The sequence below is a fragment of the Theobroma cacao genome, chromosome 9 (assembly GCF_000208745.1).
Source record: "Theobroma cacao cultivar B97-61/B2 chromosome 9, Criollo_cocoa_genome_V2, whole genome shotgun sequence".
In the NCBI taxonomy this organism is placed as follows: Eukaryota; Viridiplantae; Streptophyta; class Magnoliopsida; order Malvales; family Malvaceae; genus Theobroma; species Theobroma cacao.
The window spans coordinates 29059602-29077081 of NC_030858.1; positions in this window are offsets into that span (position 1 = coordinate 29059602).

The window sequence follows — 17480 nt, forward strand, 5'->3', positions numbered from 1 at the left end:
GTGGTGACTACACCTCTAAGTCATTTTGTAGGCAAGTAATGCATATTACGACAGCCTGTGCCCATCATTGGAAGCTTATCTGGTCAGGTTTAGCTCCATTTAAAATTGAGGTTTTTTGCTAGCAGTTATTATGAGATCGATTAGTTCTCAAGGCTTCTTTGGTGAATAAAGGCATTATTAATGTACAAGCAACATCATGTTCATATTGTAAAAAAAAAGGTTGAAACTATCAATCATCTCTTCTTTGCTTGTGAGTGTATGTGGGCTTTTTGGTAGCAACGTGGAGTAATGTGAAACGTGAGTTAGGTCACACATCATGACCCTTTATTTTGCTTTCTTTCATGGTTAGAGTTTGCTAAGTCTTTAAGCAATGATCTTATTTGGAAAATGGTGTGGTATCCAACATTTAAACCATTTGGATTACTAGAAATGAAGCTAGATTCAAAAGGAAAGAATGGGATGGTTGTCAAATATTTGAGCTCACCAAGGTAAGAGTAACATGGTGGATGAATGCTAAATGGTCAAACCTTAATCTCTCAATTAGAGATTTAGATAAATGTCCAAATGAGGGAAATAATCCAAGACGAGAGACAAAGGTCAAGAAAAGGGTGATGTGGGAAAAACCAGAAGTTGGGACCCTCAATTCAATATTGATGGAACTTTAAAAGATAACTCAAGTGATTCCAGAATTGATGGTATTTCAAGAGATGAGCATGGGGACACTCTTGCCTATTTTTCTAAGTTAATTGGTCATTCAGAATTGAACTTGGCAGAGCTTCTAGCACTTAAAAAGGCAATTTTGATCTTTGTTGCTACTGGTTGGAGATTAACTCACCTTTTTTTTTTTTCTTGAAAGTGACTCCCATAATGTGGTTCAATGGACATTAAATCCAACCAAGGTGTCTTTGAGAATGAGGTTGATAGTTATTCAGCTCTTTAACCTTCTTGACAAAATTCAATGTTGGCATATTAAACATATTCCTAGGTTAGCCAATGAGGTAGCTGATGCATTGGCTAGAAAGGGGTTCAAAGGCCCTATAACCTTTTGTGGATTAAACTTGAGGTAACATTTCTCAATTCAGGCCTTACTGCTAAAGAATTTGGTCATATTGAAAATGATTGAAGAGTTTGTTTTGATGTTTGATTTCACTTGAAGGTGTTGATTTAATGATGAATGCTTAATGAACGCAAGATCAGCCCTTGGAAATCACAAATATATATGTGGTTCATAGTGCTGTTTTGCTAGAATTATTGGTTCTCTTTTAGAGTATCTTTTATAAAAGGTGACATGCTATCCTATTTTTTGACTAATAGCTATGTTATCCTCTTTTTTATTTCAAATTTTGAACAGGGTTTATGTGAATCCAATGAGTTAGGAAAATGTGGTTATGCTGGCCTTTTCTTTTTGTACAAGCAATTGTTTTTGTCTGCCTTATCAGAATTGTACAGGTTTTTAATGAAATAAAATCGATATGTTTTCAAAATTGAATATCTTACGTTTTGATTTGACGAAATTGCATGATATCTTGATTTTGATCTTAAGCATTTGAAATTGTCTAATATTATGTTTTGATCCTCCTAAGATTATACAAATGTTTGAAAAGCAAATTCATGATTAGAAAACATCATAATGCTTTTCAAAACATTGAGTTTTTAGTTGAGTAAATATAAAGCAAACATGCTTTAATTGATATTTGATTATAAAAAAAAAGCATGGAAGAAATAGCTAAAGATAAAAGTTAAAAAGTCAAGGAATATTGAAGACACAAGGCAAAAGTTGACCTTAGAGAAGCATTAATTGACCTTATGGTAGAATGGTTGATGAATGACTAAAGAATTGTGAAACAGAGAAGACATAGTCGATCTTATAAGCTCCATAGTCGACCTTGTGGCGTGAATGAATGAAAATCATGACAACATGAAGCCATAATCAACCCTAAGACAGAATGCAAGCACAATTCAAGATTTGAGCAACCATAGTCGACTCTGATAAAGCTACAGTCGACATTGAGGTAAAACACTTGCAAAAATTGATGATTTGAGAAGCCATAGTTGACCTTCAAGCACCTATAGTCGACTACACCAAGCTAAGATTTGAAAATCACAAGCTTTTGGAAGTGGATCGAGTAGAAGACCTTAAGAGTCGAGTATGAAGCCCTAATTCAAGATTTTGAAGAACCATAGTCGACCTTAAGAGCATCATAGTCAATCCTCAAGCTTTAGTAATAGCTAGATCTGATTTAAACTTCTGTCTAATGGCTCCAAACTTTCTTAGGACTATAAAAGTTGCCTTTGACTCATTTTAAGGTAAAAGAAGAAAGCACTAAAGTGGAAAAACCATAAAGAGACATTCAAGCTCATTTACTTGCAAATCCTTGAGCTGATATTTGTGAGATCAATTTTCTTTTCATACCTAAGCTTAAACCTTTAACTCTCAGCCTTTGTGAGGTAAATCTTTGCTATTACTCCTTTGCACACACATTTGTAAAGGTTTTAACATAACCTTGAAAATTAGTATAAGGCTATCACTTGATCTTGTGAAAAAGTCAATGAAAGGATTTTTGCTTGATCCCATTGAAAGGCAAGAATTCCTATGTAGATTGTGTAAGGGGTATCTCTTGATCTCGTTAAAAAGCAATAATCCTTTTATTGGATGAAAAATCTTTGATGAGCCAAAAGAGTGGATATAGGCACTTGAGAGCCGAACCGATATAAAATCCTTGCTCTGTTTTTGACACAAGAAGAAAAACTGTTTTTCAAAAAAGGGTTATGTCATTGGGCTTGCAAAAAAAATTTTAAAATACCAATTTACCCCCCTCTTGGTATTTATTGCATTGAGCTTACTACACTAACAATTGGTATCAAAGCAAGGGCTTAATTTTGCAAGTCTAACAGCTTTTAGTGATTTATTATAATAGCTCAAATCATAAAAAATAAAGGTTATAGCAACCGTGCTTGGAAAAGGGCAATCAATCCAAATGCCATCTCTTTTTATAGGTACTAGTTACCTCTATTGGAAAAAACTTATGGAAATGTTTATAAAATCTATGGACCTAGACATTTGGAATGTTATATTAGATGGTCCACATGTTCCGTATAAGGAAGTAGATAGAAAATTAGTCATTAAGACTAGGAGAGAATGGAGTGATAGAGATAAGAAATTAATTCAATTTAATTGCAAAGCTTATAATACTTTCTTATGTGCCTTAGATGCTAGTGAGTTTAAGAAAGTCTCTATGTGTGAAAGTGCTAAGCAAATATGGGAAACCTTAGAGACCATATATGAAGGCATAAACCAAGTTAAGGAATCCAAGATTGGATTGCTTACTTATGACTATGAGGATTTTAGGATGAGAGAAGGTGAATCAATTAATGAAATATTTGAGAGATTTACTAAAATTGTTGGAGGATTACAAGCTCTAGGAAAAGAATTTCCCAATGCTCAACTAGTGAAGAAAATTATTTATAGCCTACCTAAATCTTAGAGACCTAAAGTGACGGCTATAGAAGAAGCTAAAAACCTCAATGATTTTAAGCTAGAAAAGTGAGTAAGATCCTTAGTCACCTATGAAATAACCCTAAAATGTGAAAGTGAGTTAGAGGAACCTAAGAAAGAGGATGTTAAGAAAAAAGGAATAGTTCTTAAATCTTTAATTGAAGAAGAGGATAGAAGCTTAAAGAGTGAAAGTGAAAATGAAAAGGATATAGCCATGCTAGCTAGAAGGTTTAATAGGTTTATGAGGAAGAACTTTAAAACCAAAAGACCTACAAGGATGAATTTGCCTAAGGACGAACATACAAGAGATCACTTAATATGCTATGATTGCAAAAAACACAATCACACCACATATGAATGCTCCAACAAGAAAAATACTCTAAGGAACTTCAAGAAGAGAGGAATGAAGGCAACTTGGAGTGATAATGATGATTCACAATATAAGGAAGATGATGAAATTACAAACCTTTTTCTCATGGCGCTTGATGAGTACAAGGTATCTCCTATTCCTCATAATATTGATTTTTATACTCATGATCAAAATGATTATACTTTTGATGAATTGCAAGATGCTTATGATGATCTTATGTTTGAATTTAAAGAGAAAATGTTGAAATATAAATGTGTCATAGAAAAGCTTAAATTTGAAAATGAGAACCTAGTTAAAATTAGGATTGAGTTGGAAAATAATGTGAAAAACATGCAACTTTGAAATGAATGAGATGAAAGAGAAAGACAAAAGATTGCATGATACATTTTCTAGATTTCAAGATAGCCAACAAAAATTGAATGACATGTTGGAGTTGCAAAGGGTTTTCTTTAACAAAGAAAGGTTAGGTTATGATTTCACACAAAAAGAAAGCAACCTCAAAAATTTCTTTTGTTTAAGATAATGAAAAGTATGATGGTTTTTCAAGATGCATTTGTTGTTTTAAATTTGGATATCTTACTTAATCTTGCCTTTTGAGACTTGTCTCATAAAGAAACGAAGTTGTAAAGCATACATGAGTTGCAAAAGGAATTAATCTTACTCATGATGAGATGATTAAAAATGATAAGGTTCAGAAGGGAACCAAGGTTGCTAACCGTAAAAGACCTAAGAAAATTTAGGTACAAAAAAAAAAGTTTGAATTTCCTTTTTGTAGGAGGAGCTTACATGCATAAAGTCAATAGCATAAGAAAGAGGTAAATTAAATCATTCATTATTCAAGAAGATTATTGAGAATGATATCTTGGACATGCATTGGAGTTAATGTGCATTCATTCTTGAAACTATGAGAATTTGAAGCACACATTGAATATTCACTTAAATGCTCATGCTTCTCTAGCTACAAACGTATATGAGTATTAAATCAACATGTTGATTATTCATAGTAATATTCATTTATTATAAGCTCATGATTTGTCCCTATATTGGTTACATGATCCATCCAAGGAAAGGTAAGATCACGTTATGACATGGTTAACTACTTTACTCCCTCTCCTTGTGGTGTTGAACTAATGAATGCTTACAGAGGAGTTGATCATTGACCATGTTTTATAATTCTTAACCAATTAGAATTCACAACAATGAGCTTAATGATATATCAATAAGTGGTGTTCTTTTTTATTGATAATATCTCTTAAACACCATTTTGATTTTGTGCTTAGTGATGCCTCAAAAGTGTGCTTAAATAATTGACATATATATATTTAAATAATTGACATATATATATTTAAATAATTGACATATATATATATATAATCACTATGCTCTTCACTATAGTTATTATATTTTTGAAATTTTTGCTTAGTATATTTTGTTGATTATTTGACCAAATATTCATGTGAATGCATTTGTATGCATATGCATGTATGTGTGTGTATTTTTTGATTATATTGTTTGATTGATCATGTGAATATATGATTTTATGTTTAATTGTGGCATGTTGCATTGCACATTGTTCATATCATACATGAATACACTATGCATTGAAGTCATCCAATCCAAAGTCCTCTCAATCACTCATCATGATTTTTTAAAATGATTTTAGAATTCTAAAAATAAAGCTCCAATCACACAAAATTGTGTATCAAACAAGCGTAATTTGTTTTTCAAGCTTCCTTAAAAAGCCAGGCTTTGTTTAATTGTGTTTCGGAAGACAAAATTTGCATTTTCAAATAGCCATAGTTGACTACCACACTTAAAGGATCGATTGCACTCATATTTTATTTTCCAAAAATACAAAATTACGAAGACATAGTCAACTACACGCCTTAAAGGATTGACTACACATCTATTCCAAAGAGCCAAAACGTGTTTTTAAGAAAACCATAGTCGACTATGGCACAATATGTAGTCGACTATCCTTCGTGAAGTTTAAAATTCCTTAAACCTTTCATTTTCCAAATTCATCTAATCTCTCAAGTATTCATTCCCTTTTTTTAAATTTATTCTCCTTAGGTTTTCAAGGTTCAAAGTGCCCATTAAAAGCCCTAAATTTTCATCCACTATAAATAGGGTATTTTGCTTGAATTTCAAAACCGTTGAAAACCATTTCTACAGTGCATAATTGAGTCCTCTAGCTTAATACTCAATTCCATCTTTCCATAGTCAAGTCTCATAATTCCCTAGTCAATTCTCACATCAAATCATGGCTCTAGCAAATTGTTATAAACTTACTACTTAAAGAGGTGAAGGAAGCTCTTCGAATACAACTCAGTTTCAAGCCCTAAACTTTCTCACCAACGAGGCTTATGAATGCTACAGGAACTCCTTCACTTGAAGGATTGTCTACCATGGTTGGGTAATAGATCTTAAATTTCTTGAAGAATTTGGTTTCCTATATATTGAAAAGTTTAAAGCTTTGGGTTGGTATAACTATCTATGTTTAAATATCCTTGTGTATGAAAAACAGATCAGAGTTTTCTATAACAATGCATGTATAAATTTTTTGGGATGAGAATGATGCACTACATACTTGTGAGAATGCTTTCACCACTTACATCATGGGTAGATTATTCAAAATAACCTTTGAACTGATTAGAAATGTATTTGAGCTTTATAGTGCACCTGATGCAATGACCACCATTAGTGATAATCTAGTGGTGCAAGATTTAGAGTGAGAGCTTTATGTGCATAAAGTTGGTGCTCTTGATTTGATTATTGGGTTGTCCATGATGGATAGGATTCTGCATTTAACAATTAGTTGGACTTTGAGTCCTATACCTAGTAAGTATTCATTCATGATTGGAGAGGATTTGTGGTTTTTACATCACATTAAGGCACAAAGACCCATTGATCTTGCCAACTTTATTTTTGCAGGTTGGTACTAGGAATCTTGATAGAGTTATCATTTTTAGAAGGGTTATAATGCGAATGTAGAGAGGAGCACTTGGGTTCACAAAAGGCCATCTCAAGAAGAGGCTGGTAATGATAATGATGATGAGAACATGCCTCTAGTAGCTTCAACCAAACCATCATCAAGTGCTATGCATTCTAGCTCTGCTGGTAATATGGGTATAGATACAAGACTTGATGCTATAAGGGAAACATTGGAGGAAAATGGAAGGCAACTTGATCTTTTCCAAGACACCATAGAAGAGAAAGTGGACACCATTCACCGTGCCATGGCAACAAGGCTTAATGACATTGATCAAAATATCTAGCACATGCTTCAACATGAAGAGTTCTTAGAAGCCTATATTGCACAACTCCTTTCTGAATAAGGACCTTAGCTTGGATGTCTTGCACTTCACTCACTCATGCATCCCATCATCATGTTTATATTTATGTTTATGTAACCTAGATGCTTGCTACTTTGGATGTTTAAATTTTATATCTTCATGAACTTAACGGTTGTAATGCTCACATGATTTTACTTATATGTATGTGACATTATAGGGTGAAATTGTTCGCTCCATTAGCTTTTGATGATAATAAAATATTCCCATTTATGTGTGTCTAATATCCTTACTTGAGTGTGCAGAAAAGTAATATATGAAATTAATTTATTGACTCTTCAAAGAGTATTTTTGAAAGAAAAAGAGGGATAAAATCAACAAGATGTAACTAAATAACAAGAAGGAAGTTTATTGGTGAAACAAGGAAGAACATTGGTTGACCAAATTTCAAATTAGAGAAATGGTGGGCTGAAGAGCTTGAGAAACAAAATCAATTTAGTCAACCAAGTAAGTCGATTAAGTGCTCTCTGCCAGAATCTGGAAAACCAGAAACAGAACCAACTTAGTTAACCAAATTAGTCGACTAAGAGCTCTCTGTCTGCAATTTGAACCAGAGCACTACAAGATAGATTAACAGCTAGAACTCATCCTTAACTGTTTCAAACGGATATAAACTGCCAAACTGCCATTAGAGTTGCATTTTCGAGTATAAAAGGGTCTTCCAACAATTAGAAAGAAGTTTTTTTTAAGCCTTGAATGAGATTTGAGCTATAGAAAGTAGAAAAACCAGAAAAGTTTCACTGCACTTGTCTGCAGTTAAACACCTACTCTTTGCATTTGTATTTAGCACTCAATCTTGTTCCAATCAGATCAACAAGTCATCATAGGTACTTTCTTTTACTACTTCTCTTGTATTCTTAGAGTGAGGAAGTCACTCTAAGGGGTTGTTCAAGCTTGGGATAGCTTGATTGTTGTAAGTTGTGGTTGAGCCTTGGAAAACTACATTGGGTTTTAGTTAAGCCCATGAAAAACTAGTGTAAAAGGTTTTTGGCTGAGCCTGGTAAAAGCCATTGTAAAGCTTGGTGAAAGCTTGTGAATTTTACTAGTCCATAGTGGATTTATGGAAAAATCCTTGGTTGGATAATCAAGGAAGTGGATGTAGGTCTTGGACCGAACCACTCTAAATTGCTGTGCATTTTATACTCTATTTTTGTTTTCTTAAGTTTTGGAAATTAGTTTCCAATCTTGTCAAGAGCCAAATTGTGCTATTCACCCCCCCCTCTAGCACATATTATCGGGACCAATAATTGGTATTAGAGCTAGTTCCCTGTTTTTAAGGCTTAACATCATTTGGGAGGATCCAAAGGGCTCAACAAAAAATCATAGTTGCTGAGGGACAATCAACAAACAACCCACCTCTGTTTGATGGCTCTAATTACCCTTATTAGTAGGGCTGTGCAAACGGATAGTTCAATTAATTCGGTTACTGGATATCCAGTAACTGAACTAAACGAACTCCTATATTAAACTAACTGAAATCGAACCGAAGTAAAAATGTAACTGAACTAACCGAAACTGAACTAACTCGGTTAGTTCAGTTCGGTTACCAAAAATCGAACTTAATAATTTTTTTTTCAAAATAAAAAATTATTTACTTGCATTAATAACCTGTACATTTGCAAAAGAAAGCAAAACAAAAGAATTGCTAATAACGTTATTTACTCTCTTTCGGCACCTTCTCTTTACTCCCAAATGGGGCTTGTATGACAAAATATATGAAACAAAGGTAGAGTCAACTTTAATAGAGACACAAAAATTCATGATCACAAGAAAAATTGACGTGACATTGGCTCATCAATGCTAATGAATCTGTCCAGTTGATGAAACTATAGCAGGACCCCAAAGGCATTAAGCATAAAATAAGAGCTGTAACGCCTAAAAATAAGGGACCCCAAGCTTGAAGAGCACCACAGCCACAGGAAGCAAAACAGAATAAAGTTGGGTTGAAGCATAGCACAACTCAAGGCCCCAATACCCTAAGCAGTAAACAGCCCAACGACATTAACATGTTATTTTAGCAAGTTAAGCGAAAATAATCGAGTTTAATTTTCCATATACATAAATATTAACACTAAAAGGCACCTGATGCAAAGTAAAATATTAAAGCATGAAAGCAAAAATAGATCGAAGTGAGTGCTTAAACTCGAAAACTAAGCTAAAAGAGCAATTTCACAAAAAAAAAAGAAAGGAAAAGAAAACAAATCAATTCAACAAACGGGGTTTCACGAAATCATCTAATTTCTTGATGAAGTTGCAGAGAAGAGGCCAAGAGGGGGGATCAGGGGAGAGTCTGAATTGCAGTCGACAGAAGTAGGAATCACGAAACATGAATCTTTGCGAAAAGAAGAGGAGATCGAGAAGATGATTCATTTGGGGTCTCGCAAAATCATCGAATTTCTTGATGAAGTTGTAGAGAAGAGGCTAAAAGGGGGGATCGAGGGACGAGGGGAGAGTCTGGACGGCAGTCAGCAGAAGCAGGAATCACCGAATCAGAAAGGGAGAGAAGTTGAGAATGGAGACGAGAGCCAGTGAGTCATGGGACAGCGAAAAGGCAGAAAGGGTAAAGGGCTGAGGAATTGAGAATCTGAGATTGGGTATAGGTTTAGGAATTTTTTAGGAAAAATCTCCAAAATACCCTTGTTTGTATTCGATTAGTTCGGTTAGTTCAGTTCAAAATTTTTTTAACTGAAATTGAATCGTAAAAATTACACTAACCGTATTCTTCTAACTGAATTAACCAAACAACCGAACTAATCGAACCGAAAAAAATGAACTCATTTCGGATTGGTTCGGTTATTCGGTTATGTGTGTATATGCTCACCCTTACTTATTGGAGCACTAAAATGTCAATTTATATTAGGGCTATAGATTATGAAATGTAAGATGTCATAACTGATGGACCTTTTATGCCCTCAACCGTGAATGTAGTGACAATTGAGTTGATGCCCAAGCCAAGGTTTGAATGGACTGAGGCTGAAACTAAGAAAGTTCAAATAAACTTTAAGGCCATCAACACATTACATTGTGCCTTGACCCCCACTGAATTTAAGAAAGTCTCAAGCTGTACAACAGCTAAACAGATGTGGGAGAAACTTAGGATAATCCATGAAGGGACTTCCCAAGTCAAGGAGTCTAAAATTGCTCTCTTAACACATAGTTATGAAATGTTCAAAATGGAGCATGGTGAATACATCACCAGCATGTTTGATAGGTTTACAAACATCACAAATAAATTGAGTCAGCTAGGCAAGCCTATCTCTGAGCATGAATTAGTTAAGAGACTACTTAGAAGCCTACTAAAATTCTGGAAACCAAAAGTGACTGCCATTAGAGAGGCTAAAGATCTAAACATCATCACTCTCGATGAGATTTGTGGTTCTCTTCTTACTCATGAGCTGGAGCTTAAGGAAGAAGAAGAAGAAGATCGAAGGAAAGCAAAGTAATAGAAATAGAGCATTGAACTTAAAGCCAACACCCTTGAAGAAAAGCTGGAAGAGCTTTCTTGTGATGATGATGAATAATTAGCTTTAGTTGCAAGGAAATTCAGAAAGCTAATGAGTAGAAGAAATCGAAGGCTAACTAGAAGAGGTTTCAGGAAAGATCAAGGTGCTTCATGGAAAATAAGGAACAAAAATGACTTCAACAAAAAAGAAGAGATGATCTAATACGAATGCAAGAAACCTGGTCACTTCAAGTCCGAGTGTCCATTACTGAAAGATGAAACCCCCAAGAAAAATAAAAAATCCAAGAAAGCAATGATGGCTGCTGCATGGTTGGACAGTGACATATCAAGCTCTGAAACTGATGAGAAAAAATCTGAGGAAAGAGCAAACATCTGTTTAATGGCACAAGAGGATGAAATAGAGGTACCCTCATCCCCCTGCATTAATTATTATGATGATTTATAGGATGAGTATGAGTGCCTTTATGATGAATTTGAAAAGCTTTTTTCAAAATACAAATCATTAAAGAAAAAGGTTGCATTTCTTGAAAATTATTTGGAGCAAATCAAACAAGAGTTTACTTCTATTTTTGAGCAAAGAAATATTTTGCAAATTGAGTTTGAACACTAAAAAACAGACTTTGAGGTTTTAAAACTAAAGCTGGAAAACAAGTTTGAAGCTTTGCAAATAACTCTTGATGAAAATATAACTCTTAAAAGCTTGAAAAATGAATCCTCAAAAAGAGATGTATACCACAATAAAAATTCAGCTAAAGCATTGCCTAGATGTTATAATTGTGGTAAACATGGTCATTTATCATATGAGTGTTTAAGAAAAGAACAAAGTAGAAAGTTAAGAAAATATGGGTTTCTAAGGGATCCTTTGTTGCTACTAACACTCAAGGACCCATCAAAGTATGAGTACCTATAAAGAAAAACTGAAATTCTATTTTGTAGGTTTAGCTGGACTTAAATGAGACATGTTTAAAAGCTCAACTCAAGAAGAAACAACCTTGGTACTTGGGCAGTGGTTGTTCACGACACATGACAAGACATGAAATGCTATTTGCTCAGCTGGATAAGAGAAAGGGAGGAACCGTATCCTTTGGAGATGATTCAAAAGGAAGAATTCATGGTATAGGTACGGTTGGTAAGAATTTCCAAACTCAAATTAGTCATGTGTTGTTAGTTAAAGGCTTAAAGCATAATTTACTAAGTATTAGTCAATTATGTGATAAAGGATTTAGAGTGTGCTTTGATTCAACTAAGTGTGAAGTGATAAACATGAGTACAAATAAAATCTCATTTATAGGAAATAGATTGAAGAATATGTATATAATTTCTCTTGGAGATCTTGAAGTAAATAGTGAAGTATGTCTTATTGCAAATACTGAAAATGATAGTTGGCTATGGCATAGGAGATTAGGACATGTGAGCATGAATACTATGTCAAAATTAATTAAGAAAAATCTTGTTGCTGGACTACCTGAGTTAAAATTTGAAAATGATAGGATATGTGATGCTTGCCAACTAGGAAAACAAGTTAAGACATCCTTCAAGTCTAAGAAAATTGTGTCAACATCTAGACCTCTTGAATTGCTTCATATTGATCTATTTGGTCTAAAAAGCACAACTAGCTTAGGAGAAAAATCTTATGGCTTTGTTATAGTTGATGACTATTCTAGATATACTTGGGTGTATTTTTTTGCTCATAAGAATGATGCTCTACAAGCATTCTTAAGTCATTGTAAGAAAGTAGAAAATGAAAAAGGACTAGCCATAGTTAGCATAAGGAGTGATCATGGAGGAGAATTTGAAAATGATGAGTTTGAAAAGTTTTGCAATGAAAAGGGGTTGGATCACAATTTTTCTGCACCTAGAACACCTCAGCAAAATGGAGTTGTAGAGAGGAAAAACCAAACCTTGAAAGAAATGGCTAGGACCATGCTATGTGAGAACAACCTACCTAAATATCTTTGGGCTGAGGTAGTAAATACAGTAGCTTATATTCTTAATAGAGTTTCAATAAGACTCTTGATTTCGAAGACTCCATATGAACTTTATAAAGGTAGGAAACCAAATATTTCTCACATTAGGAGCTTTGGCTGTAAATGCTTTGTTTTGAACACTGGAAAACAGCCCATAGGGAAGTTTGATGCAAAGAGTGATGAAGTAATATTTTTAGGATATGTTTTAAACTCAAAGGCCTATAGAGTTTTTAGCAAAAAGACCTTGACTGTTGAAGAATCAATTCATGTAGTTTTTGATGAGTCAAATGCCTTGCAAAAAGAAGTTCATGATGATAATGATGATGTAGAAGTCCTAGAAAAACAAATGGAGGAAATGAGCTTAGAAAACAACAAAAATAATGAAGAAAGCTCACCTAGAAGAGAAGATGAAACTCCACTTCTGAAAAATCTGCAAAGAGCAGAAAATCAGTATGATGATCTACCAAGGAGTTGGAGATTTGTGAGAGATCACCCACAAGACCAAATAATTGGTGAGATTTCTTAAGGAGTTAAAACTAGGAAAGCAACTAGAGAAACTTGTGAGTTTTCAACTTTTATATCTCAAATTGAACCTAAAAATTTTGAAGAAGCTGAAAAAGAAGAAAGTTGGATAATGGCCATGCAAGAAGAACTTGATCAATTCACAAGGAGTCATGTATAGTCATTTGTTCCTAGACCTTCAAATCACCCTATTGTTGGTACAAAATGGGTGTTTAGAAATAAGGTAGATGAGCAAGGAAATGTAGTTAGAAATAAAGCTAGGTTGGTAGTAAAAAGATACAACCAAGAAAAAGGAATAGATTATGATGAAACTTTAGCTCCGGTTGCTAGGATTGAAGCTATAAGGTTGTTGCTAGCTTTTGCATGTTTCATGAATTTTAAATTGTTCCAAATGGATGTAAAAAGTGCATTCTTAAATGGATTAATTCAAAAGAAAGTATATGTAGAACAACCACCTGGTTTTGAAGACTTTGAAAAATCTGATCATGTTTTCAAACTTCATAAAGCCTTGTATGGATTGAAACAAGCTCCTAGACCTTGGTATGAAAGTCTTTCAAAATTTCTGGTTAAGAAAGGGTACGATAGAGGCAGCATCGACACTAAATTGTTCATTAAAAGATATCTAAATGATTTAATTATTGTGCAAATATATGTGGATGATATTGTATTTGGTTCAACTAATGAAGCTTTATGCAAGAACTTTGCAAAGGAAATGTAGGGTGAATTTGAAATGAGCATGATGAGAGAGTTGAAATACTTCCTTGGTCTTCAAATCAAACAAAGTGAGGAAGGAATCTTCATCAACCAAGAAAGATACACTCATGATATGCTCAAGAAATTTGATATGTTGAAGCTGAAATCAATTTCTACACCAATAAGTCCATCCACCAAACTCAACTTAGATGAAAAAGGTAAGGTGTTAGATCAAAAGCTCTATAGAGGTATGATCGACTCTCTTCTCTACTTAACAGCAAGTAGACCAGATATTCAATTTAGTGTGTACTTGAGTGTTAGATTTCAATCACAGTCTAAAGAATCACACCTAACAGCCGTTAAGAGAATTTTTAGATACCTCATAGACACTCAAGAACTAGGAATATGGTATTCTAGAGACTCAACTCTTAGGTTAGTTGGATATTCAGATGCTGACTTTGCTGGCAGCAGAAATGATAGAAAAAGCACTAGTGGAACATGTCAATTTTTAGAAAGGATGCTTGTGTCTTGGTCCAGCAAAAAGTAAAACTCAGTGGCACTGTCTACAGCAAAGGCTGAATATGTATCATTAGGAAGCTGCTGTGTACAAATCCTTTGGATCAAGCAACAATTAAAAGACTATGGAATAACAATGCATAATGTACCAATTTACTGTGATAACATGAGTGCAATCAATATATCAAAAAATCCTATGCAGCACTCTAGGACAAAGCACATTGAGATTAGACACCATTTTATTAGAGACCATGTGATGAAAAATGATATTAAGATAGAATTTGAGAATACTTTACATCAATTAGCAGACATTTTTACCAAACCTCTGAGTGAAGATAAATTCTGTGATATTAGAAGAAATTTAGGGTTGATTAGTGTGAAGGAATTATAAGAAAACCTTAAGCTCTCACATAGAAAATAGACTGCTTTCAATCGACTAAGGATTTCTCAGTCAACTAAGAGTGGTCTAACAGCCTTAAACAATAAGACTCAGTGAGTATAGAGAAAAAAAAGTAAAATGTGGTAAAAATATGTGTTTGCCGGGTGCAAAAGGAATGAAGAAAAATTGTCAAAGGTAAATAACCAAAATTTAGAGGAAGTTTGAAATTATAAAGAAATAAAATAAGGTTGCACTTAAAGGAATGTGAACAGTTTTTTTTTACAATTGCTAACTGCCTCTCCTCCTCTCTCCCTTGAAACTCGTTGCTCTAAAAACAAAAACCTCAATCTCCCTGTTTGGCTTTGAAACCGACTCAAACGCTCAGAAATTTCTACAACCAACATGGCTAGAACATCTCAGAGCAAAGAGATATCAGAAAAGAAGAAAGGGAAAGGCCAATGGAAGAAGAAATAGAAACTGAAAATGTGAAGAAGAAACTGAAAATCATGCCTAGTTCAGTGAAAGATATATCTAAGAAACTTAGAGAAAAGAAGAAGAAAACTGGCAAGAAAAAGGAAACAGAGCCCTCACTCCACAAAGGTACTAGTTCTTCCTCTTCAAAATTTAGGAATAAGTTGCATGAGTATAGATTCAAGAATATCGAGAATGCACAAATCTTTTGTGGAAAATTCATTGACTGGAAGAGTTTTAAGGAAAATGTAGAATCCAAACCAGTCTATCTAAGTACTTTGATGAACTAAAACTAAAAAGCTACATCACCTTTAAGAATAGGTTTTGCAGTCCAAGTTTGGTCAAAGAGTTTTATTCTGGAATTGCTTTGAAAGGAAAGGAATTAATAGATTCTGATGATTATGTAAAAGATGGTTTGAATGTTTACCTAAATGGAAAAGAGTTTATTATGACTGTTGAGGATTTAGGGAACCTACTGAAAATAGAGTACAAAGTAGGTGAATTTGAACTGCTTGTAAAATATGATTCGACCTCATTGTGGGAGATTATTACTGGAAAGAAAGAAAAATATTCTTCAAAAAGTAATTCTAGTTTGATAACCAGCCCTCAGATCAGAATTCTACACTATTTCATAGTAGCAAATATACAAGGTAGAAGTGGAAGCCTTAACTACATCAGCTTCCAGGATCCTTGGCTGATGGAACATGCTTTCAATGGGGTGTCTTTGAATTTGGGAAGATTTATGATTGAGAAAATGAGAAGTGCCTATAGACTTGATAAGGTAAATCTGCCGTATGGGAATGTGATTACATCCCTTGTGCAAAAGAAGGGAATATGGTCAAAGAGATATGATATGGACCTAGTAAAAACCAAAGATCAAGCTATTCAATATCGCAGCTTGGTTAAAATAGGGTATGTACTTGATGGAGAAAGGTTCATTAAAACCTCCAAGACTGGTCTAAGAAAAGAACACAGCTTACCTGCTCAACTTGAAGAAGTTCCCTCTAAATTTTCAAATGAAGTGATTTTTAATTTGCTCATGAGGATTAATGGTACGCTAATTGACCAAGAAATGAAGCTACAGAAAATGAAAGATAAAATCACGAAGTTGGAAAACAAGCTGAAGGAGAAGGAAAACATGCCATCTAAACTTGTGGCTGCAAACAGCTCTGCCACATCCAACACTGCACCTGCACAACAAATTGTTGAAAATTCAACTAAGTCAATAGAAAAATTTGCTCCTCATGTTGGAAGTTTTGGCATTCAGGCTGAAAATTTCACCTATAAATTTGCTAGTCCTACTCTGTAGACTGAAGACTCCCCTCAAGGGGTTGATCAACTAGCCAAGACAACCTCCCCTGAACCTCAAAGTAAAAATGATACAGAGATAGATAAACACCAAGCATCTCCTCTAAACTCAGAGGAAGTTTCCATCATGGATATCTTCCACCAAATGGTTAAAGAGGGAGAAGCTGAAAAAGGACACTGCCAGGACAGAAACTCAAAAAGATGGTGAAGGTGTGGGAAAAGGAAAGAAATCTGCATCAGCTGCCAAAGTAAAGACAAAAGCAGGGAAAGCCAAAGCCACTGCAGCACCACCAATTGAGGCAAAATGATCAACCAAAAGCAGGAAGACTATGGCAACCAAGATAGCTTTTCTTAAAAAAAGAAAGTCTTCCAGGTTGGCAGAGAAATCCATACCAGTTTCAGCCTCCTCTCCAATCCCTGTCTCAGACAAGTCCTCATTAAAACCTTCTCCAAGACATTCATCACCTCTCCGAGAGCCCTCTCATTTTCCTCTCATCCCTTTCTACAGCACTGAGTCCTCACCCTCTAACTCATCATATCAATATAAGCCTGTCACGACTTGGTACTCCCCTCGAGCCCATGACAACCGTCGCGGTGTCCCGATCGACACTCATTACCCGAAATATCAATCGAAATCCCGTAAGGATTTAATATCAGTTTCTCATTTCCCCTGTGAGTAACCATTGCCAAATATCATGTTCTAAAAGATTTTAAGCTATTTCCAACTTAAATCAATAAAAAAATGATTTCTGTCTCACAGGGGCATTTTAGTAATTTTTCCTCAAAAATTTCGAAACTAGCTAAAAATGTAGTATGCGAGTGAAAAACACATATTTCATAATAAAAAATAAGTTTAGATATCTAAAACATTCATTTAAAGTGAAATTATAACTATTTGAATATAATAAAATATTCAATAAAATATTCTATTTTCTTATAAAA